This window comes from Ascaphus truei, chromosome 2, assembly GCF_040206685.1.
Source record: "Ascaphus truei isolate aAscTru1 chromosome 2, aAscTru1.hap1, whole genome shotgun sequence".
Taxonomy (NCBI): Eukaryota; Metazoa; Chordata; class Amphibia; order Anura; family Ascaphidae; genus Ascaphus; species Ascaphus truei.
This window is the reverse complement of record NC_134484.1, coordinates 363,654,335-363,669,358: the sequence shown is the minus strand read 5'-3', so window position 1 is coordinate 363,669,358 and position 15,024 is coordinate 363,654,335. Positions and strand designations below refer to the sequence as shown.

Below are 15,024 nucleotides of genomic sequence, written 5' to 3'. Positions count from 1 at the left end.
TATTAGCATTACCGGAGAGTCATTGTTAGTATCGTTTGTCAATAAAGGTTTTTTTATTTTGTATACACACTCTCGCGTGCTGACGTCACACATCCGTCATTTGACGCAACAGGAAGTGAAGGGGACTGATTATCAGCGTGCAGATTCGGTATTTAAGACACTCCGGTAAGTTGTTTCTTGTTCACCTTGATAAAGGGCTTTATGCCTGAAACGCGTAGGTGTGGGCTAGAGGCCTATATGTCTGTTTTATTGATCCATTAAATTAACTTTCTTTCTACTATGGTGTAAGGAATCGGGGGCCACGTCCCTTGCGGCGTGACCCCTCCTTACCCACTACCAGAACTGCAGCGGCTGCTGCCCCTGCCCCCCGTCGCTACCCATGCCGCCGCCCAGCGCATACCTTGAACTCTGCCGCGGCCGCCATCTTGGATTCTGGTACTGGTGTTACAGACTCTCAGCTGTGCTCTACTACTTCCTGGTCTCTCAGCCACTCACAAGCAGCTCCTCGACACGCCCCCGCCATGCCCCTCGTCCGGATTGGTCACCGTCACTTTAAATATCCTGCTTTGCCTTCACTTCCTTGCTCTGCATAGCTCCTTGCTACCTGTGTTGCCTGGAACCTGTGTCGTGCTCTCTTGTGTTTATTCCCTACAGCTATTGACCCGGCTCATCTGAATACCCCCTCTGGCTCCTGAACTCGGCTTTCCTACAGACTACTCTAACCTCTAAGACCCTCGGACTCTGCTACGGATTTTGACTACGGAACTTTCTATATCCTCGGACTCGGCAAGTACTTGACCATTCTTTATCTACATCCAGGCCTGGCCACGCTACTACGCCACATCCCGGACATGCCCCCTCTGCTGTCGGTGCGTATACTCTACATCCCACCTCAGTACAGGGGACTGGTCTGGTCTGCGGGCTGCACAGCGTGACATATGGGAACGTTTCCTCTGTAATCCTTTTTCAGTTGGGATATAGTGCTCTGCTTTTCTCTCCGTTTTTCATCTATTGCCAACATCAAGCGGATGCACACACAGTTTACTACTGAGTGTCCACTTGTGAGACTGTCTTTTAGAGTTGCCCTTATTCCTGTATGAAGTCAACCTAGGTGTTATTTACACCATTATTGGCCGTGCATGAGAATTTTCTAACTCTTACCTTGCACTGGTAATCCGGAGGTCTGCACACATCACTGTGTCTACAGCGCAGACCCGGAAGCGGGAGGAAGAGAGGCGGCGAGACGCGGAACAGTTGCTGCTCCCAGCGCGCGGGAGCATTCGTCTCAACAGCTGCTAACTCACCCTGCAGAGAGGAAGACTTTGTGCTACACTTCAGGATAGTGGAACTCATAAGCAGTCCAGCTTGACACAATTTGTTGGAAATATTTGTACGCTGTAAGTGGATTTACCTTGATTTTAGTTCTACAATTTACATTATATCCTTTTTACCCCAGTGCGCTTTGTGCATTTCTTTGTATGCTCCTATTCCCATCCATGGAGGAGAGAGGTTCAACTTATTTAACAGACACCAGATGTTCTGGATATTTATGTTATCATAAGAGTGAATAGTCGCAAAGTATTGGCAGCAAATCACGTGTTCGAGATTATGTTTGCCTATCTGGAGAAGAGAGATTGGAAGGAAGATGTTTTCTGGGTGCTACCTTAGTGGAAGGGAGCAGTACCCCTTACCAATGTACCCCGAGGACATATTACCTGTATAAGTGGATGAAGAAGACTTGAACAGTGACTCAAGCTTAGATGAAGATGTCACAAGTCAGAATTAAAAGGGGAAAGGAGAACCGTTGACCTGGGATCTTGGAAAAAAAATAATTATGATATAACATGTTTATGTTATGCTTACTCCTTCCGGCATCGATAGAGAATGAGAGTTGAAACATTTCTTATAAAAAAAAAATTATATAATCATTTTTTATAATATTTTGAGAACTCTCATAACTGTGAATCTGCCATGCGGCTTGAGCTCGATATATACCTAATATGATTTTGCATGATGGACCGGTATCTTTTAATAGTGGTTTAAGATGTTTAAAGGCGTTACGTATGTGCTTTGTCACTATACCTTATAGCCATTATAAACACCCACTAGGTTGGAACAACACAATCAATGTGCAAACAATACACAGTCTAACTTAGCAACCAACCAGTTGGTAGTTAGAGATATTTCTGACATTAGATACATAGCTTGCATCTAATGCATGAATATGGTTACAACACACATGCAACCAACTGATTATTACAATACTTATATATTCATATATGCATTTAGTCCATTATTTGGCTATATAGTGATAGTTTATTGCATGACAGTATTTTTTATTCCTCGTACTTACTGTTTCGTGTTTGGTATTTCTGTGATCATTGAATGCATGAATGAATCCTAATTGCTATCATCACAAATATAATTTTTTTTTAAGGGATTTCATTTATTATGTCTTCTGTGTTTATAAATATATGTACTATGTTGATTTTTTTTTACTTGGCATACTATGTTTCATATATGGTTATATAATTTTAATTGTAAATTTGTAGCTTTAAGATGTATTGCCATAGATTAGTTTCAGTGTTTCATTCCCGTTACATTGGCGGATGCATTTTTCAGCCACCACGGGGGCGGCACTTCCGGTGTGAGATAACTACGTAATGGACTTTCATAAAGAGCCAGGATTGTCCTGAAACGCGTTAGAGAACTTTAAACCCTCACTATGTTTGCTTTGTGCTGATATTAAATATTTTTATCACATCATTTTGCGTGCAGCCATTCATCGATATCCAGCGCCGAGCACCGCCATTCTTTTTGTTTCTGCTGCTTTATCTTCTATGACATGGCAGGAGAACGCCCAACGGAACGTCCAGGGACAGCGGTCCAGGGACAGGTGAGTACCCACCTAGACCCATTATACAGGGTGTCACTTTCATTAAGATCAAAAATGCGGCTCAGTGTGGTGTCGGTCTAGGGCAGACTGTGCGGGAATGGGGTTATGTTACAACTCAGACCGTCAAGCCCCTCCTGCTTCAGCCTATGCCACATTTATGACTGACCCCACAAGTACATGGACCCCCTTTGTGCACTATTGATAAATGCTGCACATTCCATATGTTCCTTATATAGGACAGTTCCACATTCATTCAAGATTTATGAACAGGCAACGTTGAAATAGACATTACCACTATTATAGAGGTTTTCGAGGCACTGTCTTTGGATTTACTTCCTCAAACAAATTTCTTCGTAGATCATTAACGAAGACTGAAAAGAATAGGGGCCTGAGAACAGAGGCTTGTTGGATCCCACAGGTGATATCCAAGGTCAGTGGCGGATTTCCCATTAGGCCTGGACCTCAGGATTATGTCAGAAGCGTCATTTCACGCTGCGATTCGGAAGGAGAAGGATGGCAGTAGCAAGGAGGAGGCCGCCACATGCAAGTGCCTAGGGGTGGTGGATCTTGAAATCCGTCGCTGTCCAAGGGGTTAGAGTTAGAGCCCGAGATAGACACATATTGGGAATGATACACCCAATAGGAGTGAAACCAGTTTAAAGCATGTTCCCCTATTTCAGAGCACTGGAGCTTGTTTAACAAGATAACATGGTCAACATTGTCAAAAGCCTTTGCAAAATCTAGGAAGAACAGGAAACAAAACGTCGGTGCACAGCCAAAGTAAACTCCACCAGGCAAGGTAAAGCAGTTAAAACTTCTATTTATTGGCACAAAATAATTAAAAAACACTCTAACACGTATCAGAGACAAAATCTAGGAATACTGCACCAGTAATTTATCCCAGTTCCAAATGTATCTCGTTGCAAATTTTTAAGAGGGTAGTTACCATGGAGTGGTTTGAGTGAAAGCCAGATTGGATTTGGATATGTATCTGTGTGTGTGTGTATCAGCCACAGCCACTGTGTGTATCAGTGGCTGTGTGTGTGTCTGTGCAGGCCAGCAGTGACTGTGTGTGTCTGTGCAGGCCAGCAGTGACTGTGTGTGTCTGTGCAGGTCTGTCTGTGTGGGTGTCTGTGCGTGGTCAATGTCTGTGTTGGTCTGTCTGTGTGAGTGTCTGTAGGTCAGTGACTGTGTGCGTCTGTGCAGGTCAGAGAGAGAATGGGGGGGGAGAGAGAGAATAGAGGGGATTGGGAGAATATATGAAATCTGTACGGACATTCATAACTGTTTTATTTTACCTATAGGCGGTAAATTTTTTAGTGGTTCATAAAGGAGAAGTTCAAAAATAACCGGGTCAAGGAAAAAAAAAGTTTGGGAAACGCTGCAATAGGGTATGAAATGCGTTGCAAGCCACTCTGGCAGGTAAAGGGTTATAGCAGCAATCCCACACTGCTCAATTTCTTATTTGATCTGTGGAATCCCACCGCGGCAAAGTGCATAACCCCGAGCTTCGGGGACACCTCTTTTCCAGAGAAATGTTACTCATCTTTTATGCTGGTAGATCAAACTGCTGCAAAATGGCCGACAGGAGTCACCAATAGAAAGCATCAACATCATCTGCAGATGCAAACGTCCAGGGAAATAATACCGGGGTAACGCAGGAATGCCCTGGCTCACATAAAGGTAATAACAAAATGTGCCTGGAGGAAAGGCACCTGCATGGTTAAAGCAGCAATCTCACACAGAAGCCTACAGTATATGAGTTTAAAGCGGGGGTGGGCAACTGCAGTCCTGAAGGGTCATCAACAGGTCAGGTTTTCAGGATATCCCTGCTTCAGCACAGCTGGTGCAGTCGAAGACAGATCCACCTGTGCTGAAGCAGGGATATCCTGAAAACCTGACCTGTTCGTGGCCCTTGAGGACTGCAGTTGCCCACCCCTGCTTTAAAGCTTTCCCCTCTCCCCTTTTGTTTTATATAGGTGCACCATATTTATTTCAGCTCTGGTGGCCCTCTGCTTACCGAGATACAATACTCGCCGGTACATAAAATAAGAAACACGATGGAGGACGTTGCGGCTTTCTATCGGCATGCGTGATGTGCGAGAATTACAACTCCATTTTGTTTCCCCCGGAGGTGACTGTACTGGTGGAACCTTCCCCGGCAAGTATCTCGGGAGTGCTGAAATTAGCACGGTTGAGCTCCAGAAACCTCTACTTCCTTTGTAAGGCTGCGGATATAGTACGCGCGTGCGCTTGTCGGCCAAGCGATCTGTGGCCTGTGATCCACAGCGACGAGCAGACGGGGCCGTGACGTCATGTGACAAAAACACAAAACTGATTGTCTGCTGTAGAACCGTGCGCGGTCGCGCTGCATTGCGCGTGCAGCCGTGCGCTCTGTGGCCTGCCTCATAGAGATACGGCCTTTTGTAGAGTATGGACACAGCATATGGGAAGAAAAAAAGCGCAGGCATACTGTAACCTCTATATTGTTAGTATCTTGCCCCCCTGAGCAAATCCTAATCTTAAAAAAAAAAAATCATGATTTTCTTCATCTCTTCTGCACTGGGCTCTGGGAAAAGCTGCCCATTTAACCCCCATGTCCGGCGCTTATATTTTCCCGAGGGTTTTTACAAATAAAAACAGTGTTGGAAAGGGCAAGAAATAAGAAAAAAAAATAAACTGACCATCAGCACGGACTGCTTCTAGATCACAAACTGGGCTAATGACCAGTTATATGTTTAGCAAATCACAGTTATGTAATTGACATCTTTAAAAAATAAAATAAAACGAGTTTCATGTTCCTTTAATAGCATTTCTGAAAGTTTTCCACATTTTCATTGTTTTTTTTTTACATCTAAGACGAGGGATCGGGTGGAAGCAAATGTGGCTTTTCCATCTTGTTTGCTCCGACCAAATCAAAAGTTATTCATTTTTAGCCTCCACGTGTCTCAACACCAAGGACAGAAAACAATATCAGCCTCTAAAACTGACCCTATGCTTCCAGTCACAATGTTCCTAAAAACGTCAGGATAAATGTTTCATCATTAGTTAAAGGTGCCAACAGAAACAAGAAAGTATTTGTAAAATTATAGTTGCCTTTGTCCTTTTATTTTTACTTCACCATAATGTACAATAGAATATCTGTTTTCACTTTTTCGTTTTTTTTCAATACTCACCATGTCTGTAAACTGTGTTTATTATTCGGGGCCGGCTTCTAATCTGGTGGGGCTCGGTGCCTGGGGTGAACGTGGGGCTTTCTTACATTCTCTCCGGCATCACCTCCTGACGTCGCGTTGTGACGTCACAGTGTCGCGGTGTCATGGCGTCGTCGCTATCACAAGATGCAGGAGGAGAAGCCCGGGAGAAGGTATGGGGGCAGTTACACAGGCCCCGCGCTCTCCCCCGACAATCAGTTGTGGGGAAGAGTGCAGGGCCAGGTGCAACTGGATCGATGAATGGTCCCTGATATTATGATTCCTAAACAACAAGCCCAAAGTCTAAATGAATATAGATGCTAAGCCCCCTCTCTACTAGTGACATCATTGGATGTTAAAGAACCTTATTTGAGAAGCTCAGTATAAGACAGCTTCTATGCTAAGCCTCCATGGAAATCAGCTCTGGGCTGTTTACTGGGGTGAAGCAAAAGAGAGTAAACAGCAATCGGTCATTTTTAGGTGAAACTGCACCTTTTAGATGGATTGTTGATGAAAATTCCCTTTTTAGTGTTACCATGGGTTATTCTTGTGCCCTTGGCATTTATTTGTATTTTTTTACTAGATGTATAGGGAAAGAGTATCTATCCATCCAGATTTCGGGCGCAAACTCCTTGCAGTTAGCAAATCACAATATGGTGGGGGAGATGCTTAATTGGATTGAGGAGTGAGTCGATAGCATGGAAATGGGATCTAGTTTCTATGGAGATAACAGACAAGAAATATGATTTTCTGCTGTCACTACTAGGCAATTCCACTTAATATCCAGCTCCTCGTTTCAGTCTAATTATCTGTTATCTACTTAACACAGGACAGGGATTGTATATTAAGAGTCAATGCACAGTATTACCATAACATCACAAGCCATTCTATTGTTTCACCCATAACTTTGCAGCAAACTGTGTACTAATATTAATAAAGAGATCAAAGTACAGGAATACCTGTTTTTTTTTATCATTGCTGATAAGCTGACTTTCACATGGTCGTGTCCCCGCTGTATCTGTCATCGGTCGACGTATTACATGTCCAAACATTTGCAAATCCCATTATTACCATCCAAGCCAATGGGAGGGAAAGTCAAAACAGGCAGCTTATTAATCACCTACTCATTATTTCCTATACAACAACGACGGGAATAATGCAGAATATATATGTGTATAACACATGGCACGTTTAACCCCTTCACTACTGAAAGAACACACAACTCATGACTAAAATGGTATGTCAGGACCCAGAGGCGGCAAATGCATTAACATTGTGTCATTCATCTTCCGTGCTGTGATGCAGAGGTTGATAACATTAAAAAGTTACCTGAGTAATCACTGGCTATCAGTTAAATCACCGCTATTAGACAGTCACATGACACAAGAAGAGAAATAGATTCCTTCTGGCTGACCCCCTGGCCAACACTGTGTAACAGTAGGCAGGTTTCATTTCAAATGTAATGAACACACCTGGAAATCTGGAGGTAATTAGAAGGTGATAATGAGCTCATTGATCAGGCAGAGGCAGCGTTGTCATTGAGCTTTGTGCACAATGGCAGAATAGCAGATTTTTCATGTAAGACTGTTGTTAAACTCTGGCAAAGAAATAGGTTACACACACATTCTGTCAATAGCACTAAATAGATTTTGCTGTGAAGCAATCATGACAACTGTAAACCTCGATTTAAAGTGACCATGCTTGGGGGCCAGTCTAATAGTTCTGTAATAAAAATAAAGCAACCCTTGTTTTATTGAGCAAACGTGCCGCGCTGCTAAACGAATAATGACACTTAGGGCTAGATTCACTAAGCTAGGGTTACCGTATTTTCCCGGGCATCTCCGGCTTTTTGATTCAAGGTCGCCGCCTGGGAGGAATTTTTAAATAACTAAAAATGTCCGGGAATGCCGGCCGAGCATGTGTGAATGAAAGTTGACCGCGCATGTGCGAGCAATGAGAGCCGGCGACGCACGCGCGGTCGGCTTTTGGTGTCCTCTTTTTTTTAAAGTCAGGACTTATGGTAACCCTAACTAAGCTTCGTTAGCCTCTTTAACATTAGGTTAACTCGGTATGCACTGAAGCCAAGTAAGATGACGATGGCCGGGATTTAGTTCCATTATAACAATAACGTTATGTTTAATGGCTGTTAGTATTAATGAGATGAAATAAGGCAAAATTATACTTAACCCTTATTCACTAAGCTTAACGGTAGGAACTAACGTTATATTATTTAAAGTCATACCAAAACCTGGCGTCATTCCTATCCAGACCCTGAAATAGAGCATGGAGAGGAGTACGAATACCAAGACTAGATGATTAAATAATTTTATTCATCATAAGAGCCCCATAGTAACTCAAGTGGCCACCTAAGCATGGGCTACAGAGGGGCAAATATATCCCCAACGCTATCCTTACCTATCCCCCATTGCATACAGAACAGGCTTAGCAATGCCTTACTAAACGCTCTGGCAAACAAGGGGTTATCCCCTGCATCCCTACCCGTGATGGGTCCTAGCCACTCACCCACAAGAGCTACAGTACCATGGTCAGCTTTATAGTGCTTATACTGTAGTACAATATGTACTAAAAATTAAGTATTGAAGGAAAAACCTCAGCGCATCTTGAAATAAAAAGAAAGAAAAGAAAAATAGTGAAGTATGTTAAAAAAAAAAAAAAAAAATTCACAATCTGGTGTGATACAGCCGCGGCCCCTTTTTATTCTCCGACATCTCTGAATTTTTTCGGGGATTTTTTCCGAATGCCACGCACTTCACCACGTTCATGCCGCATTCATGCCGGCGTCACCCACGGTTGATGTGTTTATTGATGTGTTTATTGATAATGGTTCGGATTTAACTGGTTGCAATTCTTCGCGTATCCGCCGGCAGATATTCATGAATTGTAATGCGCATGCGCTTCAGTAAATTGTCGACTTGCAGGTGTTTAAAAAAATACCTCAGTGGTCTATTGTAAATTGACCTTGGTACTGAAGAAGTTGCAATAATGTATCAATTTAGGCTTTTCATATTAAAAAATAAATGCAGTGTCTGGGGTTTTATTGTCCTGAGAGTCCCGACATGAGTGCATCACTGCAGTCCGTGTTCCAAAAACCCGACATAACGTACGCTTATTTAATATGGGCCGCGATCAATGCAACAGATGATAAGATGGCAACAGTTGGTCAAATTTATCAGTATTTTATCGAAAACTATTGCTTTTACAAATTTTCACCAGATGCTCATGTGTGGAAGCGTGCAATAAGGAAAAAGTTATGTATCGATCCGTGTTTTTTTCGTATTGATCCGCACACGGTATTAAAGGAGGTTATTGGTGTGTAGCACCAGATTTTTCCCGTATCTTTGATCATGGAGACTTCAAAAAGCGAAAGGTCATGTTAAAACCAACTAAGAAACGTCAATCGCAGGCAAGCAATGCGCCAGCACCGGCTTCCAATAACGGTCCGACCGTCAGTGAAAACCTGGTGACCGGCAACCCTTGCTGTCTGTCCTTGCCTGGATACCTGCAGCCTGAGCCGGATTTCGCGTACAGATTCCAGCAAGCTTACATGTACCAAAACGATTTCCAGCCTCATCAGCTGACTACAGGTGTAGTAGTCCTGCTGTCACCTGTCAACTACGTGTATAATCAAGAATACGGGACTGGCAGAAGCTCGGCGCAAGCTGATTGGCAAAGTCTATGGTGAGTAATGTTGCCGTATTTTATTCTGTTTTTGAAATATCAATATCAATGCACAGTCAAGCGATTCTCTTGTAAGCAATATCATTGGCTGAGCAGCTTCTACAGTAGATACTGAACAATTGGTGGAAAGCTAGGCGCATGCGCATTGGAACCTTCTTGAAACGCATATGCGTGTCATCACATCGACAGTAGGCGCATGCGCATGTGAACAGGAGACGCCCCCCGAGAAAATTATTGGTGTGACTGACTGTGGGAACTTCTTTAGGGGACTGACTGACCATTACAGTAAAACTTGTAATTTTGTTTTTCCTCAGAAAAGAAAACTTTGTCCTCATGCGGAAAATGGCAAATGGAGGGATTTTGATGGATAATATCGCTTTGTGTAACAATGCCTGCACATTGCTGAATCTGATTTAAAAAACCACGTACCGGAGTCAACAGTTTAGTGGCCGTTGTTATTGATTAGGATAGAATACTGTAACTGAGAGCTTCATAGAAAACCTGAAACAGTATGCTGTTGTTTTCAGACCGTATACAATACTTTTTTTTATATATATACTGTATAATAAACCCAAAAAATAAAAAGTATGTATTTATTCTACATGTATTCCAGTACATACAGTATGTGTATTCTATACCCGTACAGCATGTATAGTTTTAATACTCTTGTGATGTACTGCGCATGCCTACAGTATACACTGTATTTTGTTACAGTATAAAAGGAGACAATGGAACATTTTAAAACAAATCAAAATTTTCTTTTATTGGTGGAGTAAGTACAAAAACATTTATGGAGTAAGTAAAAACATTTATTTACAAATACAATTTAAAAACATTTAAAGTGTACAGCAATTCAAAACATTTACAGGTGTATGTAGGATGGTGAACAGTACAGTAAGTCAGACCTGTACAACTCCAAAACATTTTTTTTTTTGTCACTCTTGAACTTCGCAAGCAGTGGTGAAGTTATAGACGCATGCGCAGTAATCATCAGCTAGCTCCCTTCCCAAAGAGGATTACATGCAGGTGCAGAGAGGTGATGCTCGGCTCGGGACGATTAAAAGCACAAAGACAAGCTTTTGAAAATGAATGGTTTTGGAGAGGTGTCAATAAGAGGTTGAAATCCTTGAGCGAGCCTTGTGTGTGTCTGCAGGGGGGTGGGTGGGGGGGGGGGGTAAAGCTGCATGAAGGATTAGCTGTACTGTAGTTCAAAGACATGACATATTTTCAACAGGCAGGTCATCATAATAATTTGATCCTCACACCCGCAAATACATAAAAATCACATAAATCAATCATGTGCAGTCAAACGCACAGTGTCGCAGTCAAAAGCTACAGCACATATTGAATATCGTAATATCAAGATGGTTGAGGCAGGCACATGCTTTATCAAAGCCCCACGGGCGAATCGCATTAGAGCGCTGAGGAGGGACTCCTTCTCCCCTTTTTTATCCATGTTTGCCATGAATTAATAAAAGGCTTATATATTTTTTGCACAGTCCGGCCTTTTTGCCGTTTTTTCTAAGCTGTGCCCGCTGATTACTTTCTTCATTGAGAGGATGTCTTGCTACTACGTGCATATCTCACCAGATTGTGAAAAAGTTTTTTTTTTTTTAACATACTTCACTAATTGTCTTTTCTTTGTTTTAATTTCGTAATGCGCTGATTTTTTTTCTTCAAAACTTGACTATTTGAACTCAGAACGGTCCTTTTCATGCGGCTCCCACATTGAATATTGAGTTACCTCTATCCTTAGCTTAGCACTTTCCTTTAAATTGTATATTAAGAATTAAGTATGTCGATTCTTCACAGAGAAGTCGTTCATTTAAAATCTTCGTAGAACTTAAAGGAGCGATCCAAGCAATATCCAACATGTGTGTGTTAAAAAAAAAAATCATTACTGTAGTATTAGATAATACTTACTACCTTTTTTTATTTAAAAATGAAACTATTAATGCCATTTTTTTCCAACTTATATTTTATTTTTGCAAAACATAAGAATGGGGGGGGGGGTTTCAGAAAATAAGAAGGGATGGGCGGGGAGTTGCATCCACACTGGTCTCCACGCAGGGAACATACAATCAAATAAACATATACATACTCCCAAGTTAGTGTATTTCTCAATCAGTGCAGATAGCGGTCAGATCTGGTCTCTCAGAGTGAGTCAGTTTGGATTCTGCCATATATAGGTCTCCCAGGGGTCCCAGGTTGTCAAAAAACTATTGTACCTATCGTGAATTAGACTAGTGAGTCTCTCCATAGTCCTTATAAGATTCAATTTGTGCTTTACTGTTGTGATAGATGGGGGGTCGTTCTGTTTCCGGTATTTTGCAATCATTACTTAATGCCATTTTTAATGAGTTTTAATATATTGAGCATCTTTTGATTTCTATAACTGGTTTTAGCCACCTCCCCAGAAGTGCAAGATTTTTGTAACACTTTCATGTTTGGGATAATTTGTTGCCAATATTCACAGCAGTTTGAGCTGCAAACTGCAACAATAGATAATGTTATCTTAGTAATAAGGATACATTGTAGCTGCTGAGTTTACACTGACTGAAGGATTGATTTGAAACGGGAAGGCAGCCATTCAGTGAACCCAGGGAAGCAGGATTTTGCTGATCGATCACGGGAGAACTCATCAATCGGCAGCTTAGGCAATTCGTTTTCAATAAAGGTAATCAAAGGACTGCATATATTCAAACAAACTAACAAACAACAACAAAAAAATATATTTTTTTTTTAGCTGCTAGGACTGCCTTTTTAAAACAAAAATAATGGTAATACTCTATTACAACTGAATACATCTAGCATGCATGTAAATAGATTTATAAAGTTTACTCGTCCTTCATGTGTTGGAAAAGAACCCCAATGTTCATATAATGTTACAACACTACAAGCAAATGTTATCACTCTGAATGATCACAATGCAACTAAATAGCAAGCAGTTAAATAAAAACACAGCATCCTGATAACATACACTTACTATTAAAAAATGTGAACGGTAGATGGCAGATACAGTAATAGGCTTTGAACACAGTAATGGGATTATAGCAAGTGATGAAAGTACACCATGAGATATATTTTTTCTGATCCCAGCACAGATGTTGCTAGTGAAAACACAGTTCTTATGAATCAACACCACTTGCATTTATCCTCAGAGACTGGGGGGACTCAGAGGGGCCGATCATCTCTGGGCACCGTATAAAAATTAAATATGCACATTCGGATCACAAAATTGTCGTTTGTTTCCATTATTATAATAATTATTAGTTATTTATAATATATATTTTTTTCATTTTTATTATATTTTACATTGTCTTTTTTTTCATCATAGCAACTGCCTGAAAGCATCAGGACTGGCAGCTCGGAAAAGTAAAATTATGTTATATAAAGAAATGTACTACAGCATCAAATAATACTCGCTCCAGCGTCAATAGACGCTGCCGGGTCATGTGATGTCACATTGCCATGGCACCACAACGTCACGTGACCCCACAGCGGCATTTGACGCTGGGTTGCCATGGCGACACGTCGCTGGACAGTCAAGGTAATTAAAGTTACACTTTAAATGTCATCGGGGAAGCGAGGTGTCTCTGTAGCCGCCGCGCGCCCCCCTCCAGAAAATCTTGTGCCACCAGCCCCCCAGTTTGCACACCCTGCCTTAGCGTGAGAAAGGGTTCCTCACTATGAATTATTCTGTTATAATCGTATAAACATGGCAGATCTGTCAAAAGTCTGTCAAAAAAGATGCAATTAGAGCTACGTTCATAAATTGAGTCTTGCTCGCACTTTACAGGATACCCCGCATTAACATACGCAATGGGTCCAGAGCATGTATGTAAAGCGAAAATGTACTTAAAGTGAAGCACTACCTTTTTTCCCACTTATCGATGCATGTACTGTACTGCAATCGTCATATAAGTGCATAACTGATGTAAATAACGCATGTGTAACAGGCTCTATAGTCTCCCCGCTTGCGCACAGCTTCGGTAGAGGTAGGGAGCCGGTATTGCTGTTCAGGACGTGCGGACAGGCGCATGCGTGAGCTGCCGTTTGCCTATTGGGTGATATGTCCTTACTCGCAATTGTACTGAAAGTGAGTGTCCTTAAACCGGGGTATGCCTGTATATAGTTTAAATATCCTTAAGACAAAGACATTATTTATATTTTCTTTTTTTGGCTTGTGTATTTTCTATGACAATTCATTTGTTTTATGGCTTGGTTTCACAAAAAGGTCAAGTTCTAATGATTGGGACAGGTATTTCCAAAAAGTACCGGGAAAGGGAAAAGCTATGTTCAGTGGGGCAGTGCATGTTTCTGCCTAAATCAGATATATGGCGGCAAGTACTATATAAAAAGATGCCCAGTGTTTAATGCGCACTTCTATGACAAGTTACAAGCCCCCACCCAAATACATGTTTATTTGTATTCATTACACAACAGTGAGCAACCCTGAATTGATTCTGCTTTTACCTAAATGATAGGTGCACTGCCTTACAGAGCAACATTTATCGCAGGGATGGGCAACTCCAGTCCCCAAAGGCCACCAACAGGTCAAGTTTTCAGGATATCCCTGCTTCAGCACTGATTGAGCCACCTGTGCTGAAGCAGGGAAATCCTTAAAACCTGGTGGCCCTTGAGGACTGGAGTTGCCCACGCCTTATCTATCCTATGAGTCCTGGGATCTAAACCTAATACTATAGGGGATTTCCTTAATCACTTTTAAGCAGTTTTGTTCACTGTTCCTATAAATACAGTTATTCAAATCCAGTCTTTACATTTCCACCTTCTGTGACTGGCACATGGGAAATGTAGAAGGCTTTTCCCACCGGCCCAATGAAAATAAACAATTCCTCAGGCCTGACTGTCACGAAGGGGATAGTCAGGAAACCCAGAGTACATTTTTATTGGCCCACCCATCGCAAATATGTTACCCACTTTCCTGTCGTGAAAGGCAGGAAAAGTGATTCAGCTCATAATACGTTGACTCGACACAGGGTGACAAAGGCAACAGGGGTCATGATAGATATCTTCATATGATAAACCATTTCAAATACGCTGGTTTTCTTTGTAAATGACATTGGTGCTGCCCTAAAAGTGCTAACTGCCGTGTATACTGCTCCGGTTAACATGTATGGAAAGAATAAGCAATCTCGCCATTAACATGTGTAAACAAGCACTGCCTCAGGTTGTTAACCACACGTTTGCACGGTCTTATTTTTTTTAACCCCC

The 15,024-nt window shown here is 41.8% G+C and overlaps 1 protein-coding gene across 3 annotated transcripts in view; it reads right to left on the bottom strand.

Moving 5' to 3' along the window:
• Nucleotides 1–15,024, bottom strand: part of RARB (retinoic acid receptor beta) — a 506,982-nt gene that overhangs the window by 191,257 nt on the left and 300,701 nt on the right. The window lies entirely within an intron of this gene.